The 16,106-nt window shown below is 41.1% G+C and overlaps 2 long non-coding RNA genes across 2 annotated transcripts; one reads left to right on the forward strand and one right to left on the reverse strand.

The window, feature by feature from the left end:
• Positions 1-1,876: 1,876 nt before the first annotated feature.
• Positions 1,877-4,278, forward strand: LOC133741759 (uncharacterized). Its single transcript, XR_009862104.1, has 3 exons — positions 1,877-2,526; positions 3,079-3,157; positions 4,088-4,278. It is a non-coding gene; the product is annotated as an uncharacterized LOC133741759 (long non-coding RNA).
• A 138-nt stretch (positions 4,279-4,416) lies between these two features.
• LOC133741946 (uncharacterized) lies at positions 4,417-7,047 on the reverse strand. Its single transcript, XR_009862251.1, has 3 exons — positions 6,813-7,047; positions 6,182-6,258; positions 4,417-4,665 (listed from the first exon to the last, which is right to left on the reverse strand). It is a non-coding gene; the product is annotated as an uncharacterized LOC133741946 (long non-coding RNA).
• Between the last annotated feature and the right edge of the window lie 9,059 nt (positions 7,048-16,106).

Here is a 16,106-nt window from a genome sequence, read left to right on the forward strand (position 1 = left end):
TTTGAACTCTTTTCAGATCATAAGAGTCTGAAATATCTATTCTCCCAAAAGGAGTTGAACATGAGGCAGAGGAGATGGATGGAGCTCATCAAAGACTATGATTTCACTTTGGAGTATCATCCTGGAAAGGCCAATGTAGTGGCAGATGCTTTGAGTAGGAAGCCCCGAGTAATCATGGCATCGCTTATGGTACAGGAGTGGCTCATGTTGGAAGCTGCATCCGAATTTGATCTTATGCCCACAAGAGGTGGACATGAAATCTTTCTCGGTAGTATGACCTTACAGTCTACCTTGATTTCCAGGATCATTCAGGGGCAGACACTTGATGAGTTTGCCCAGGCGAGGATTGCAGAGATGACTGCTAATCCTGATGTGGAGGGCCCTTCTGAGTGGGCTACTAGAGCAGATGGGGGGTTGAGATTTCGAGGAAGATTGTATGTTCCAAGTGTTGATAACCTCAAGGAGGAGGTCATGCGGGAAGCTCATAGATCTCGATACACGATACATCCAGGTGGTACTAAAATGTATATGGACCTACGAAGACAATTTTGGTGGTATGGAATGAAGAGGGATGTGGCGGAACATGTGTCGAAGTGTCTTACATGTCAGCGAGTGAAGGCAGAACATCAGAGGCCTGCAGGGATGCTACAACCATTACCGATTCCGGTGTGGAAATGGGAAGATATCTCCATGGACTTTGTGACTGGATTGCCTAGGTCCAGGCAAGGTTATGACTCAATTTGGGTGATTGTGGACCGATTGACGAAGTCTGCACACTTCCTTCCTGTGGCAAAAACTTACTCAGGGGATGCGTTGTGTAAGTTGTACGTGAATGAGATAGTAAGGCTGCATGGTGTGCCTGTTACAATTGTTTCTGATCGGGATGCTCGTTTCACTTCAGAATTTTGGCGTAGATTCCATAAGGCATTGGGCACAGCTTTAGCTATGAGCACCGCATTTCATCCACAGACAGATGGGCAAACTGAGAGAGTGAATCAGGTGATGGAGGATATGCTTAGAGCTTGTGTGATGGACTTTAAGGGAAGTTGGGCGGATCACCTACTATTGATAGAGTTTGCCTACAACAACAGTTATCACGCCAGCATCGGCATGGCCCCGTATGAGGCTCTTTATGGTAGGCCATGTAGAACTCCTATCTGTTGGACAGAAGTAGGGGAGAAGGGACTCTTTGGTCCTGCACTTGTTCTGGAGACTACAGAGAAGATCACTACTATTCGGGATAGGATCCAAATAGCACAAAGTAGACAGAAGAGTTATGCAGACTTAAAGAGAAGACCAGTTGAGTTCAAGACGGGTGATTACGTGTTCTTGAAGGTCTCACCTATGAAAGGCGTAATGAGATTTGGCAAGAAGGGAAAACTCGCACCAAGGTATGTTGGACCCTTTGAGATTCTAGAAAGGGTTGGGAAAGTGGCATATCGTCTTGCCTTACCAGTTAGCATGTCTGGTGTACACAATGTCTTTCATGTGTCTATGCTCAGGAAGTACGTCCGAGATGAGTCCCATGTAATTGATCATGGTACGATTGAGGTAAACACGGATGTAACCTTTGTGGTTGAACCTGTTCGTATCTTAGATAGGTCTACGAAGAAGCTTCGTAGGAAGGAGGTTAATCTTGTGAAGGTGCTGTGGAGTCATCATGACGAGGGCGATGCATCATGGGAGTTAGAGTCTGACATGAGAGTGAAGTATCCACAGCTCTTTGGGGAGTTGAGTACTTGAATTTCGGGACGAAATTCCTTTAAGGGGGGTAGATTGTAATAACCTCATCTTCCACTTACTAGTTATTGAATTTTCTGGTTTTATCACAAATTTATAGTGGCAAATACTTTGTTTAAAAAAATCGAGGTGTGCTCTTTGTGTTTCAAGCATTAAGAGAGGTAGTGCGACACTAGTTGTATTTTACTCTACATGTTGATAGATGGTGGTGTACCAGCTCCAGAAGAAAAGAAAGAAAATCTCTCACTCTCTCCCTCTCTGCCGAAACCAGCAACCAAAACAGAGCATTCCTTCTCCAAGCTTGTTCTCGCTCCACAGGCCTTTGAATCGACCCAGACCACGTTCCACAGCTTCGCCTCTTCCTTTCGCAGCTGCCGGTAACAGCCTTTCGCCGTCTCGTGGGCCGTACACGGCGGTGGAGCACGAGGCCGGTTTACCCCCGTTTTGATTTCAAGCTTGATATCTCAAGTTACCATTCACCACTCCTCACCAAACTCCATCCACAAGCTCACCTCAACGTCCTGAAGCTCCCAGAAGTGGCCTTGCACGGCGGCGCTACTCGTGGTGGCGGCTGGAAGCCAGACCCGATCAAATCGAAAACCAAAGCTTCGATCGACATATCTCGCGCTACAGGATGTTGTTTTGAGTGTTTCTTGAACTGGTGAACTCAGAGTGAGGATCTGAACAACTTTCCAGAAGGTATCGAGGCCTGAAGTTGCAGTTTTTACGTCGAACTAGGAGCTCACCGGTTTCTGGGTTTTTTCCGGCCAACCCGACTGGTTTGAGGTAATTTCTATCCCTTCCGGTCATCTTCAGCTTACATGCTAGTTAAGAAAATCATTAGGCATGATGAGACGAAGCGGAGCAGCCTGGCCCCGACACCATTGGCGGTGGTCGGCGGCGGCTCTGTCCCTAACTCCGGCGGCCCTTTCCGGCCACCTCCGGGGGTCAAAAATATGGTTTCTGTACATTTTCAGATTCTATATTTCAATACGATCATTTTGATATATTATACGCAATTTTTGGATATCATATGATTAAGTTATGAATTTTTACGTTTCGATCGATTTCGATCGTTTGATTCATGATATGTGAAGTTAGGACCGTCAGATGGACTTGTAGTTTTGATATGATGATCTTATGACTGTCCCAGCGGCTTTGTGTGGTCATGGGCGAAGATCCGACCGTTGGATCTTCGTATAAATGCAAAACAGTGATTAGGAAGGCGATCCGTGAGGATCCGACCGTTGGATCATCATTTAATTTCAATCCGACCGTTGGATTGTCGTTTGATTATGTTTTTGAGTTATTGGCTAAGTTAAGGTCATGTTTGATTAGGTGATCGACAGTTTGATTTGGTGGACGATTCGTGAAAGTGTATTTTGAGCTGTTAAGAAGACGCAGCGGGAATTTAGAGGTGAGTAAACCTCACGTGGTTCATATTACGAACCGAATAAATTTAATTACCTTATTTTGTCGTCATTGTGTGAAAATATTTATGGAATAAATATTTGTTTTAAAATCATATGGACTTGATCAATTACGGTCCATAGGTAAGTAAAATGATTTTAATTATACAAAATGAATTTCACGATTTTCTTGTGTGAACTATAGTTGGTATTAGTGATTATCCCTGAGCGGATAATTACGTATATATATATTTACGTGATTATATGTGAATGGCGTGACATTGAAGAGTGTGAAATTGAGATGATTAAATTATTATAAATTGACATGTGACTTACCATATTTATATGTGATGAACATGATTGATGAGTTCTTGTTAATATTCATGATTTACATTGGAGGATGTATAGAGTCAGAGAATGTAGGGTTCTGAGGATGAGGTGTCCGAAGTTCGACGGTTAAGGATAACCGGAGTGTTTGTGTACTGAGGACGGGGATGTCCAAGGTGCGACGGTTTATTATTAACCGAAGTTGTGTGCTGAGGACGGGGATGTCCAAAGCGCGACGGTTTATTATTAACCGAAGTATATGGTGCTGAGGACGGGGATGTCCAAAGCGCGACGGTTATAGTGTTAACCGAAGTATTTTTGCCGTTGCTTGACCCTAGGCCAAGGTGTCAGAGGTAACGAGGCAGTTAGAGCTCTAACGTGTTATGGGATGGGACCCAAGTGGTGATAGTGTTGTGAGATAGGACCAAAGTGGTGATATTGAATGGGTTTGACGTTTGCGTCGTGGATGTTGAGATTGTTGGTTGTGTTGTTGAGTTATAAGAATTGTAATTTAAAATCAACAGTTCTTTCTTGTTTACTCATACTGGCTGTAAAAAGCTTACCGGGTTTTGTGTTGTTGCAACTCCCGGTACACTATTCAAATTGTGTAGCGGGAAATCCTACAGGTCAGGAGAACCAGGACGGTGATCGGGCTGCTTAGAGTAGTGTTATGTGAATTACAGCATTATATTGTGAGGTTTGTTATGCTCATTTAGAGCTTTGCAATTTTACTTTGTAAGAGTGAATTGTAATAATTAACTCGAGGTTTTCGAGTTTTTGTGTTGAGTGGCGAGTGGTGTGTTTGTTTGAGAGAAAAAAATTCAGAACGTTATTTGTATTAATTGTTTATTCATGTTTCGGATTTGAATTGGTTATTCAAAATTCGGGGCGTGACAATTGTCACGCCCCGAATTTTGAATAACAAATTCAAATCCGAAACATGAATTAAACAACTTAAACAAATAAACGTTCTGAATTTTTTTTTTTCTCAGAAACAACCTCGCCACTCACGCTCAAATTCAAAACTCGAAGACCTCGAGTTAATTATTACAACTCACTCGTACAAAGTAAATTGTAAAGCTCTAATGAGCATAACAAACCTCACAACTGAAAATCAGAGTATTACAAAGCAGCTACTCTACACGGTTCGATCACCTTCCTGAATTCTCCAGTCCTGTAGGATTATCCGCTACACCGTTTGAATAGTGTACCGGGATTGCAACAACACAAAACCCGGTAAGCTTTTGACAGCCAGTATGAGTAAAAGAAAGAATGGTTGATTTATTATAACACAGTACTTTTAACTCAAGTAACAACCAACAATTTCAACATCCACAAAGAAAACCACAATCTCGATAATCGATCACCAAAATCATTAACTCCAAATCATTTGAAATCACACACAAAGAAATCAAATGAATCACTCATCTCTACTCTTAACAAGATGTCTTTATCCCCACAATACGGAATAATATTTCTCAACTTTCTACAAGTCTCATCCATCACTGCACTTCCCAATTAAACTAATAAGAACATTAATCATGCATAGAAAATTAATTCAGGAAATAACCAACACGCATAAAATCAGAAGTCATAGTAATCCCTGCATATAATTTAGTTCAGGAGATTACATTAAAATTAAACAATAAAATGAAAACGAGAAATAAACGGGAAATCGAACCATAGAAATGATCAAGGAAATAAATAGAGATAATAAACAATATAACCGAAAAAGAAGAAAAGAGAAAAAGAATAGAAATTTAAACAAAAGAATTAACAAGGAAATTAATTAAAAACATCATCAACTCACACTAATAAATCCATCCAAAACTCAACACCTTTTACCAAAAGGACTCTTACAAGTCACATCGTGACAAAATCATAGGAAATGTTAACCTAACAAATCATTATGAAAATCCGGTCCAACCTGGACACGTTGGCAGACAGACTAGAGCTCTAACTGATCGAAATCACTAACCGGGCCAAAGGCGTAATTACGATATATTGCCTGAGGATGCAACCTGCAAACCCCGGATCTTTAGGCCAACCTGACCCTTAGATCAAAACATTTAAGCGAGTCGCACTGGACCCAAAATGTTAAAACAAATCAAACGGAGAAATCACAACCTGTGACTCTCAAATCCTCAGACCACCGGTCGTCAGATTAAAACATTTAAAATGGTCATACCGGACCTGAAAATGTTTCCCAACCCAAAAGGAGAAATCACAACCTGCAACTCCCCAAATCCTCAGACACTTTTCAAAACAATAGAAATACCATTTCCCACGACATATTGTTTCCCGAAAAGTCATACCCAAAAACAATATATGAACTCACTCACAAATATTGTTTGCATCACAACAATTCTACCAATACATATATGTTTCCGACATATGTAAATATTCAATTCAATAATCCACATACCACAATGCCACACCATCCATATATATATTCCACATAAATATATATATACGTAATTATCCGCTCAGGGATAATCACTAATACCAACTATAGTCCACACAATAAAATCGTGAAATTCATTTTTATAGTTTAAATACATTTTACTTACCTATGGACCGTAGTTGATCAAGCCCATATGATTTAAAACAAATATTTATTTCATAAATATTTTCACACAATTACGACAAAATAAAGTAATTAAATTTATTCGGTTCGTAATATGAACCACGTGAGGTTTACTCACCTCTGATCCAGCTGCGTCTTCTTAACAGCTCAATTAACAATCTCACGAATCGTCCGCCAAATAAATCCATCGATCACCTAATCCAATAATGATCTTAACTTAGCCAACAACTCAAAAGCACACATATACGGGAATCTGACGGTCGGATTCTAACTTATATAAAAATCCGACGGATGGATTCTCACAAATCGCCTCCCGAATCACCATTTCTCAATTATACGAAGATCCAACGGTCGGATCTTCGTCCGTGACCACACAAAGTCATCGGGACAGTCATACGATCAACATATCAAATCTACAATTCCATCAGACGGTCTGACCTTCACAGATCACAAATCGAACGATCGAAATCGATCGAAACTTAAAAATTCATAACTTAATCATACGATATCCAAAAATTACGTGTAATATACCAAAATGATCGTATTGAAATATAGAATCTGAAAATGTACAGAAACCATATTTTTGATCCCCGGAGGTGGCCGGAAAGGGCCGCCGGAGTTAGTGGCAGAGCCGCCACCGACCACCGCCAATGGTGTCGGGGCCGGGCTGCTCTTCTTCCTCTCATCATGCTTAACAATTTTCATAACTACCATGTAAGCTGAAAATGACCGGAAGTGGTTGAAATTACCTAAAACAGTCGAGGTGGCCGGAATTTTTCCAGAAACCGGCGAGAATTTGCAGAAACTGGCGAAGCTCCGATCAACGTAAAAATGTCCTCCTTTCGCTTCGATTCCTTCAGGAGACTTGTTCAGAACTTAAAGACGAACTCACTGGTTCAAGAATCACTCAAAACGAAGCTCTACAGCTCGAGATATCTTGATCGAAAGCGTCGGTGGCCGGAAAATTTCCAGAATCCGGCGAGCTTGAATTCCGAAGTAAAAAATTCAATTTCTCGCTTCGATCCCTTCATGAAAGTTGTTCAAAACTTCAATCTGAGTTCACCAGCTCAAGAATCACAAGAAATGATGGTCTGTAGCTCGAGATATCCGGATCGATAGCTCCGGTTTCGTTCTTGGTTGGGTTTGACTTGCAGCCACTGCTACGGGCCACGCCACCGTGTGAGGCTGCTTCTGGGAGCTTCAGAAAGTTGAGGCGAGCTTGTGGATGGATTTTGGTGAGGATTGGTGACCGGTAGCTTGAGATATCAAGCTTGGTTCCAAAACGAGCTCAAACCGGGCGGAGCTTCCCGCCGCCGCTGGTGGCCGTGTCACGGTGCAAGTCTGCCTCTGGCAGCTGCGCAAGGCTGAGACGAAGCAAAAGGAAGTGGTTCGACGCCGTTTGGTGGCCGGTGGAGGTAGAGAGAGACCGAAGAGCCTTTGCTCTGTTTTTCGGTTTCGGTCGAGCGAGAGAGAGAGAGAGAGAATTGTCTGCTTCTTTCAATTATGCAGACATGTATGATGATTAGAACAACCGGCCTTGAATCAAGGTACACCTTACCTTTTAACAAAGGTGTTTGCCACCAAATTGTTTTGAATAAAAAAAACAGGTTATTACAACGATAGATACTTCTAACCACATATAAAGAATGATAAATCGAAGCAGATATTTCATAGCCAAAATTAGAAGGAAGAAGACAAGACATGCATTTTCTGCAGTTCATTGATGAAAGCATTATTAATACAACGAAGCCAAAATCCAAAGTCTTCTCACGGGGTCCCCGGACAAACACTTACCATCCAAATTTCAACGACGACGTTCCATCGTCGACAAGGACCTTTCTGAGATGATGGACATACATAGGCTAGGGCACACAAACACTGATTGAGCACAAGCACAGTAGCTAGCGCCTAGCACATAGTACACAATCTTATGAATCACAAATCCAATCCGACCCGGATTACTACAACAATTTTCAGTTGAACAAGCAAACGAGACCTGGTCTCCATCACTCAACTCCACCGCCTCACCTCCCCTAACCCTAATCCCATTCACAAAAACCCCATTCAACGAAGCCCTACCTACACCAACACCACTCTGACTCCTAAATTGACGAATCAAATCCAACGCTCCATCAACAACAAACAATTTCCGATTCAAAGAATCATAAAAACCTGGCAATACGAACCGACTCCCGACGCGGCGGTCGGCGAAGACGAAATCGCAGCGGTGAGGGCTCCGGGCGATGGTGTAAGGGTTTGGGGTCTCTTCTTCTTAATACTAGGATTAGAGTCATGGCTATGGGGCAATGAATCTTTCATGAAAGCGAATCTGTGATGGAATTTACAGTTTGTGAAAATAATGTGGGTGGGATGTAGGAGGAGGAGGCTTTGCCAGTTTTAATTTCCCTCCAAATTTTTCTTTCCGTTTTTGCGCGGTTCGGCTTTTGGAAAGGCAGAGCGAGGCCCATTCTTTCTTGGACAATCTCATATATCAGGCCCATTTTTATTCTTGTTTTTTATATTATTCTCATTATATAAACTAGATGGCTCCACACACTATGGCCGCGTTTGTTTGCCCGGTTAAGCGGCGTGATAAGGATTAAAAATTTCCTGTCTAGCAGCTGTTTCACCTGTTTGGCAATTTGGATTTGTATAGATTGGAAATTTCAATTCCTATCAGAGTAGGATATCCGATATCTAATCTTATTGAATAGGTGGGATAAGAAGTGGATATAAAATTTGACAGACATTGACCTTATCGCGAAACGCACACACGCCAACAACAACTACTAGCCTTCATCTTCATCACATCTTCATCGACCAATTCCAGTTAATTCCGGCCATATCCGGCAGAACCCAGACATCTGCGGCCAAGTCCGGTGACGTCTTCCTCCTCTTGCATCTCAACTATTGGTTCCTAAACATCATCACGTCCTCATTAGGGCTGTCAATGGGTCGTGTCGGGTTGGATTCGTGTCTGGTCAAGATATTTGTCGTGTCGCAAGATACAAATTCAAACCCAACCCATTTAATAATCGTGTCAAAAATTTAAACCCAAACCCAACCTATTTATTAAACGGGTTACCCGTTTCCAACCCACATAACCCATTTAATAAATAGGTCGTGTCGTGTTAGACAAAATGACTCATTTAAGGGTTAACAATGCAACCTATTTAACTAAAAAAATGCATAAATTGATTAAATTCACTAAAAACTCTACAAGACGAGAATATAAATAATTACATGTAATTCATAACTAATTAAATCCAATAATTATAAAGCAAAATATTTCAAATGATCTAATCCTATGATCAAATACTCCTAACGTCCAATATTTCAAGAAGAAGTATAACATAATCGGGTTATACAGGTTCACTTCGTGTTGTCGGGTTGACCCGTGGCCGACCCATTTATTAAATGGGTCATGGTGGGTTGACCCATGGCCGACCCGCTTATTAATCGTGCGGGTTCAACCCGCTTTATTTCATGCGGGTTTCGAGTCGTGTTATCAGGTCGTGTCGGAATTGACAACCCTAGTCCTCATAGGGAACCTCAGAATGATTGGTCGATTGTGAATTCGATCTCTGCAATTTTTGTTTCCAACAAGAACTCTTCAGCTAAAAATTGGCAATCTCCGCGCAATTTTCGGCCATCTCCGACCTCCATTATAGCTGATTATAGTTGTGTTCTTCTTCTCCGGCCATCTCTGGTTGCCGATGCAAAGCTTAAGCTCATGCTCCATTAACGAATAGGGTCTTTCTAAATGTACCCAGCAAATCTCTTAACACACCCAGCAACTAATTTATTTTAAATATTTTTATATTTTTCTAGCTAACTTCCCCATAATACCCTCATCCTTGTACCCAGCAAATTTGGGTGTTCTTAAAAAAAAACACACCCAACTCATTTATTAACACCAATCTCGCAATCTCACAATCGTGCTCTCCAAGGTGAGTTGGCTAGGGCGAGTGGTTTAGTGAATTTTGCCATCAATTACTGCCACCCTTTCTTTGATCCATCGTTTTTTGTTGGGTGACAATTCTTATTGGTAGAAGGAAACTATTCAAGTACGATCATGAATATTAATCTATAAAACTTTACATGTTTAAGATGTTGTGTGTACTGTTGAGTTTGCAATGTTAATATTATTTTTGTTTGCTGATCAAAACCTTTGTTATCCATCATCTCCCATAACACATGAACTCTGGCCTTTACTCATAAGAGGAGTGTAAGACCATATTCACAAGCTTTCTTTATGAATATGGAGTATAATCATGTCGCATTTCAGTATGTGTTGAATACTAGACCCAAATCACTTAATGAAGTTGTTGTACACCGTGGGTTTGCTTCAGTTGGGTACGCAAATCTGAAATAGGCTTTATTTTCTTTGTAGTGAAGGTGAGGGCATTTTGGGGAAGGTAATTGCTATATATAAATAGTATTTAGAATAAATTAATTGCTGGGTGTATTAAGAGATTTGCTGGGTACATTTAGAAAGACCCTAACGAATATATGCAATCTCCTTTCCTTCGTCTCTGTTTTTTTTTTTTTTCCTTCTTCTAAAATGGATAGAGTTTCAGTTCCAATCCAATTCAAAATCTAGTGTAACAAACGAAGTATAAGGTTAAGGATTTCTTCTCCAATCTAATCTTATTCCAATCTAATCCGTTTATGTATCCTAATCCATTCCTATCTTAATTGGTTGCCAAACGTGGCCTATGTGTGGATATTATTCTCGTTATCCACAGGCTTTCTCTTAAGTCTTAACACCCAGCACCGAGTTAGGACCCGACTCCACCACCATCGTGTCCACCCTACCCTCCATCCTAGAAGGCTTGATAACAGTCAGAGGAAGCATGCTTACCCCATTCATATGACCGGTTTGTTTTGGCATCTGAGAATTCCAATTCTCCAAAAAAGCAGACAAGTTGAAACCTACAAACAAAGCCTAGCTCCCTAGTCCCTATGCACTGCATCCCCCATCACCGGAAGGAAGCGGTGGTAAATTCCTCTCCACCAAAGCCTGCACTCCCTCGATCCCAGGTGGAGCTGGTTCAATCATCTTCAGCAGCCCCGGGTCGGCCTGCTGCGCAACCTCCTCATTCCTAAGCTGTTGCTGATTATCCGACAGAGACAAGCCGGCCAGAACCGCCGATTGCATCTGTGCAAGTATATCATCTTTCTCTTTCGTCAATAGGCTATCACACCCTGCCTCACCATGCTCAAAGAAACCACAGCTTCGACAAAAACCATTCACCTTTTCATAGATAAACGACAGCTCCGGCACCACCACTGGCGCAAACTCAAACAGTTTCCAAACCCATCACGCCGCCGGACGTCAAAAACCAGTCGAATCCTTTGTTCTTCTTCCTTCAGATGTAAGGCTGTTTGATCGAACCTAATTACTCGACCAAGAGTAGAACCTACCAGATTCAACACCAACTTATTTCGAAGCCCCACTGGCAATCCTTTAACTGCCACCCAAGTCTCCACCAGGTTCAATGGGATGTCAGCCACTAAACCAATTCCATCATACGTGCCAAGCACCAGCATGGTACGTATTACTATAAAACCAAGGCCCTGCAATATCTTGATCCGCTCAGCTTCGCGCTCGAATTGAAAAACAAAGCGATCCCCGATGTCCTGAATCGATAAACCAGATTTGATTCTCCGAATTGTGGAGATAGTCCCTTTGAACCTTGGATATTAGGCTTTGGGACCCAGAAGTCTGCCCACCATATACCACCGGTCAACTTGCAGCGCTGCAAGTCCCGCCGTACCAAGAGAAACGCTCCCGAGTCCAGATGTTGAAGCCCTGCCGGATCTCCAGCCTCCATGTTCGCCATGACGCAGTGAGATTTGGTAGTTTTTGTCGAAGGCAAGCAACGAGCAAACCCTAGCAGAGACGGCTATGTCAGTTTTTTTACCTGAACCACAAGAAGTGAAATTACTACTTGGAATGCATTTATGAGGATTAATTTGTTTCCTGTTGAAATTCATCTACTGCAGAGGAAAGCAAAAAAAAAAAATGATTCCAAATTTTTAAGACTATCTTCAAATTAACCCAGCCGTAGGCCCTCTAAAGATTCATAAGATTTATTCATGAAGAAAGGAAGACACTGCAGAATATTTTGTACGCAGAAGAGGAATAGTTGATCAAATAATTGTTCTTCAATTCAATGGAATAGTTGATCAAGTAACTTTTTTTTTTTTTTCCCTTCATCTCGCTGCTTTCAAGAAAATTAATTTTGGTTCTTCAGCAGCTTTTTCCGTCTACGAAATTCAGAAAGATTTTCAGTATGCTTTGCTCAATCATGTTTTAATTCTAGTGGGATTCTTTTGTTGATTGATATATTAGTGATGTCAAATAGACTTACATATGCTAAGCATGGACTGAATAGTTTTTTTGTTATCCTAGAGTGGTAATTTCAGTTCTACTTGCTCTGCTGCATATCCCTCTTTCCTTTTTCTTTCTTTTTGAAAAGACTACATATCCCTCTTCTTTGTGCTGCTAGTACGTACTAGAATAAACATTTCCCAAGAGGTCAGGTCTTTTTTTTCTCTCTCTCTCTCTTGAAAAAGAAGAAGAAGAAGAAAGAGTTTGCATGCAATTCACTGCAATTATATATTGACTGATATTGTTCTATATTTATCACAAAGCAATTAAACATAATAATTGACCATTGGTTAAACATTTATTGGATTTTTGATAGGGTGTTAAATTTTTAAGGAGATGTGAGCAAGGGTTTAAAAGTACTCTAGTTTGCCGCCTTCTACCACTCTCTCGCTCTATCCCTCTCCCTCTCCGTGCAATCAGAATGAGCAACAACATGAACATGTCCGATCTCGGCTCTTGTGGTACTCTCCTCTTCCCCTCTTGTGCTTCTGATACGATATTTTATTCTGAAATTGGTTTTTCACATTCTTGTTTGAATCCTATTGCACATGTTGGGAACGGAGATGATTGACCAGCCCTTAATCCAAGCAAGGTGAGTAGCCTTTACCCCCAGTAAAACTGTAAATAAATTTCACCTGCACGCCCTGCTTTGTTCTGCTTTCTTTCTTGTTTTCATTTCTGTGCAGCTCCACAGGTTCTCACCGGATACCCGAAAGCGCATTGAGCATCTTATACAGATACAGGTAATAGTATTATTGTTATCAGTTCATGAATATATGAATATAGCATTTTATTTCCAAATGAAACGCCTTGAAGCTTTCTCAACTTGCAGAAAGACCGTGATGGATTAAAGGCACAGTTTTACAACGATCGAGGAGCACTTGAAGCTAAATATGAGAAACTCTATCAGCCTCTGTACAACAAGGTATCACTCTAACTAGTTTTTTTTTAGGTTTGGACGACAGTAGTAACCACACACACACTCTCATGCAGTGTATCCCAGCGTAGCCGGACTAATCACTGCACCACAGACGCACGAACCTTGGTGTTTAATCAACCTAGGTCCCTCAAATCTGCTGGCCACGGGGTGGAGCTGAGATTCGAACGCTAGACTTGGGGGTTCCAGACTAGGCCGCTCGACCAACACACCACACCACGTGGTTTCACTCTAACTAGTTTGGATTATGCAAAAAAAATAGTTTACAAAAAAACAAAACAAGTTGAATTCTTTGCAGAGATACGATATCGTGAACGGAATTGGAGTTACTACTGATTCTGAATGAGCAACAACAAATCAAGAGGGTAATGATCACTCTTTCCCCTGACCTTGTTATGCATGTTTTATTTTGTGAATAATTGTTTTATATATTTCTGCAGAAAAAGGGATTCCTGATTTTTGGCTTTATGCTTTGAGAGCCTTCCATGAGATAAGCAAACGGGTGAGACCATAATATAATTTGTATTTGTAATGGTCGTAGTCTTAATTTGTATGTGGAATCAATAGTTTCTCTTCTTTTTTTTTAATTAGATTAAAGACTATGATGAAGGAGCTCTCAAACATCTTGAAAACATCAAGTGGCTTAGGACAGAATGACAGATAACCTTAAGGTTTTCAAACTAGAGTTCTACTTTCGTCCCAACCCCTTCATCAAAAACTCTGTTTTGACAGTGACGTATCATATGATTGATGAAGATGAATCCATTATAGAGAAAATAATAGGGTAAATTTGGTTCATATATACCTTCCTATAATGCTAAACAGTCTATTTATGTTTAGGGCAAATTGCTGGTCACTCCCTCAACTTTTGGGGAGTCGACAGTTCAGTCCCTCGTATCATAATTTTAACAAATAACTCCCTATACATTCAAATCTCACACAATTTGGTCCAAAATGACCATTTTACCCTCACTTTTTTTTTTTTTTTTTTTTTTTTTCTATCCTCTCTCTCACTTCCTCTTCGACTCAGATCAAATAGCAGAGAAGCAGTGAGTGAGGAAATGACCTGAGAAACAAGCCTGTTGAGATTGGTGTAGGTAGGTCGCTCAATGTCAAGCAATCTGCGGTAGATATCATTGATGACTTCATTGTCCAGAAGCACAGCCACATCAGTGTGCTCCCAGAGCGAGCGAGTGGACAAAACACTGTTATAAGGCTCAACAACAGAGGTTGAGACCTGAGGAGATGGGTAAACAGTGAATCCAAGCTTAGATTTCTTCCCATAGTCCACAGAGAGCCTCTCCAAGAGCAGAGATCCAAGCCCAGATCCAGTCCCACCTCCGACGGCATGGGACACCAGAAACCCTTGAAGCCCAGTTCAGTTGTCCGCAAGCTTCCGGATCCGATCCACAATCTCCTTCCCAATTGTGTAATGGCCTCTGGCAAAGTTATTGGCGGCGTCCTCTTTGCCGCTGATGAGCTGCTCGGGGTGGAACAGCCGGTAAGTTCCGGTCCTCCTCGTTGATGACGGTGGGCTCCAGATCCAGGAACACGGCGCGGGGGACGTGCAATCCGGCTCCGGTTTCATTGAAGAAAGTGTTGAAGGCGTCGTCTCCACCGCCGACGGTCTTGTCACTCTGCATTTGGCCAAGCGGAATACCGTTTTCCTTACGGCGTATCTTCTCGAGCCCGTCCATGATGGCGGAGACGGGGAGCGTGGAATGGAAAACCTCCATTTTCTCCGGAACACTTGAAATTGGCGTTGGAGAAGTTGGATTTGTAGGGTCTGAATCACACTTGAAATTATGGCAGATGTGATTCACACTTGATTAATGCAGATGTGATTTCAACTTGATTAATGCAGATGTGATTTCAACTTACGGCAGGTGTGATTCACACTTGATTAATGACCTGAGTCGAAGAGGAAGTGAGAGAGAGGATAGAAAAAAAAAAGAGGAAGTGAGAGAGAGGATAGAAAAAAAAAGAAAAGAAAAAAAAGAAGTGAGGGTAAAATGGTCATTTTGGACCAAATTGTGTGAGATTTGAATGTATAGGGAGTTATTTGTTAAAATTATGATACGAGGGACTGAACTGTTGACTCCCCAAAAGTTGAGGGAGTGACCAGTAATTTGCCCTTATGTTTATGTGCATGGTTGTTTGTATTTAAATCGACTACATATTGACTGGTACCTCACGCTTTGTAGGACTGAAATTGAGTGGACTTCCAAAACTCATTTGAAGAAACGTAGAACAGGTATTTGTAGAAGTTTCTTCGATCTTTTTAGTCCACCTGAAGTCCATAATGACTGTAAAGTAAGACAGCCTTTTTTTAAAGGGTTTATTTCATTTTATTTTAACTATTTGTATGAATTTAGCTATCAGACTGTTGGGATGAAAATGAAAGGAAATTGTGATTCTATTGTTAACCACGTCCAAGCAAGATCGATCACTTAAATTGCAAGCAAAGATTTCCTCTTAATGGACTTATTCTAGCTTCTCGTAACGTAGCTTATAGAGCTTCAGACATAGTAGAGTCAATTTTAAGTCCGGAAGAGTCAAATCCTCTTAAACACTAAAGCCACAACGTCTGTCACAAATTAGTCGCAAACAAAATTTTTCTTACTAATGTATCTAGTTTGTTTTTGTTTACTAACTCTATGATTAAGCTCATACCCTATTTTTTTTTTTTTTTTTTAGAATAGCTCATAC

This window comes from Rosa rugosa, chromosome 4, assembly GCF_958449725.1.
Source record: "Rosa rugosa chromosome 4, drRosRugo1.1, whole genome shotgun sequence".
Classification (NCBI taxonomy): Eukaryota; Viridiplantae; Streptophyta; class Magnoliopsida; order Rosales; family Rosaceae; genus Rosa; species Rosa rugosa.